This window comes from Rhinoderma darwinii, chromosome 1 (genome assembly GCF_050947455.1).
Source record: "Rhinoderma darwinii isolate aRhiDar2 chromosome 1, aRhiDar2.hap1, whole genome shotgun sequence".
Lineage (NCBI taxonomy): Eukaryota > Metazoa > Chordata > Amphibia > Anura > Rhinodermatidae > Rhinoderma > Rhinoderma darwinii.
Window position 1 is genome coordinate 640,972,846 of NC_134687.1, and position 2,500 is coordinate 640,975,345.

At 42.8% G+C, this 2,500-nt stretch overlaps 2 non-coding genes across 2 annotated transcripts; both read right to left on the reverse strand.

The window, feature by feature from the left end:
* Positions 1 to 1,007: 1,007 nt before the first annotated feature.
* TRNAS-AGA (transfer RNA serine (anticodon AGA)) lies at positions 1,008 to 1,089 on the reverse strand. Its single transcript has one exon. It is a non-coding gene; the product is annotated as a tRNA-Ser (tRNA).
* A 1,102-nt stretch (positions 1,090 to 2,191) lies between these two features.
* Positions 2,192 to 2,273, reverse strand: TRNAS-AGA (transfer RNA serine (anticodon AGA)). The gene has a single exon. It is a non-coding gene; the product is annotated as a tRNA-Ser (tRNA).
* Positions 2,274 to 2,500: the final 227 nt, after the last annotated feature.

A 2,500-nucleotide genomic window follows, 5' to 3' on the forward strand; every position in this document is an offset into this window, starting at 1 on the left:
TTGCCTCCTTTTAAATGCGCAGGAAGTCAGCACGGGACAGATTAGCTGCTGGGACCTCAGATAAAGTTGGGACTGGTAGAGCAACTTTCGGATGTTGCCAATAGACCAGAAAGAAAGGAGAAGATTGCGTCGATTCCCCAGTATAATTCTTATAGGCAAATTCTGGCCACGGAAGGAGATTAGTCCAATCATCTTGCAAGGGAGAAATGAATTTTCTGAGGACGTTTTCTAATACCTGGTTTATTAAAAGTTATGAGCTTTTTTTCTAAATATGGAAAGGAGCCTTTATTAGACAACTGGGAGGCAACACCAGCGATTCTCCTGAGGTGGAGCCATCTCACAGCCTCTGACAATGTCCAATCGGCATGAAGTTGCTTCACAGTATAAATGAGTAAAGCTGGAGGGAAGGGGGATCAATTCAAACAGCCATATCTCGGTCTGGGGACGACCTTGAACAGTGGTTCTGGTGGCATATGAAAGAGGAGATTCTAGTCTTTCATATGACACCAGGACCGCAGTTCTAGCTGTGCGAGAACCCGAGATATGGTCAGTTAAACACACAAGTGGTTATAGAAGCTGTATTCTATATGATCACGTTGTGTTTTGCTGGGACGGGAAGGGGTAGAATGTATGGTGGTTGGACATGGTCATACAGAAAACATTGCACTGCCCAGAGTGAAAAGAAAGAGTCACCTCCTATTTGGCAATTAGAGCCACATTAGCATATTTAGAAAAATGATCATAACTTTGCAAATGATACACGTTTAAAAAAAAAAATCAAACCACACAGTAATTATCAGCAGCAAAGCGCCTATTAGATTAGTTAGGAAATAGGGAATTAATAAACTGGGTACAGAGCCTCTTTAAATGTAGGGTCCGGCATCTGATTAGTGACAGAGCAGTGGAGTACGGCATAATCACGATATGACTGCAATTAAACTTCTTTGTTACCTAGCACAAGCGTATTACCTTATTTTTATCGCTTCACGGAGGCAGAAAATTCAAGACGTAGTCGGCAGGATTTGAACCTGCACGGGGAGACCCCAATGGATTTCTAGTCCATAGCCTTACCCACTCGGCCACAACTACAGATAAAAAAACTCTGCCCCAAGACCCTGCTGAGCTCAGTAAGTTTATCATTGGAAGCGCAGAGGTTGCTGCTGTCGAAACTAAAGGCATTAAAAGACAGCCAGACTTTGGGTTCTTACAAAACAGCCAGACTTTGTCTCCAGGACAAAAGTAAGGAGGAATTCTGCATCTTTCGGATGTCGCCAATAGACCAGAAAGAAAGGAGAAGATTAAGTAGATTCCCCAGTATAATTATTATAGGCAAATTCTGGCCACGGAAGGAGATTTGTCCAATCATCTTGCAAGGGAGAAATGAATTTTTTGAGGACGTTTTCTAATACCTGGTTTATTAATTTAAAAGTTATGAGCTTTTTTTCTAAATATGGAAAGGAGCCTTTATTAGACAACTGGGAGGGAGGTAACACCAGCGATTCTCCTGAGGTGGAGCTATCTCACAGCCTCTGACACTGTCCAATCGGCATGAAGTTGCTTCACAGTGTAAATGACTAAAGCTGGAGGGAAGGGGGATAAATTCAAACAGCCATATCTCGGGCTGGGGACTACCTAGAACAGTGGTTCTGGTGGCATATGAAAGAGGAGATTCTAGTCTTTCATATGACACCAGGACCGCAGTTCTAGCTGTGCGAGAACCCGAGATATGGTCAGTTAAACACACAAGTGGTTATAGAAGCTGTATTCTATATGATCACGTTGTGTTTTGCTGGGACGGGAAGGGGTAGAATGTATGGTGGTTGGACATGGTCATACAGAAAACATTGCACTGCCCAGAGTGAAAAGAAAGAGTCACCTCCTATTTGGCAATTAGAGCCACATTAGCATATTTAGAAAAATGATCATAACTTTGCAAATGATACACGTTTTAAAAAAAAAAATCAAACCACACAGTAATTATCAGCAGCAAAGCGCCTATTAGATTAGTTAGGAAATAGGGAATTAATAAACTGGGTACAGAGCCTCTTTAAATGTAGGGTCCGGCATCTGATTAGTGACAGAGCAGTGGAGTGCGGCATAATCACGATATGACTGCAATTAAACTTCTTTGTTACCTAGCACAAGCGTATTACCTTATTTTTATCGCTTCACGGAGGCAGAAAATGCAAGACGTAGTCGGCAGGATTTGAACCTGCGCGGGGAGACCCCAATAGATTTCTAGTCCATCGCCTTAACCACTCGGCCACGACTACAGATAAAAAAAACTCTGCCCCAAGACCCTGCTGAGCTCAGTAAGTTTATCATTGGAAGCGCAGAGGTTGCTGCTGTCGAAACTAAAGGCATTAAAAGACAGCCAGACTTTGGGTGCTTACAAAACAGCCAGACTTTGTCTCCAGGACAAAAGTAAGGAGGAATTCTGCATCTTTCGGATGTCGCCAATAGACCAGAAAGAAAGGAGAAGATTAAGTAGATTCCCCAG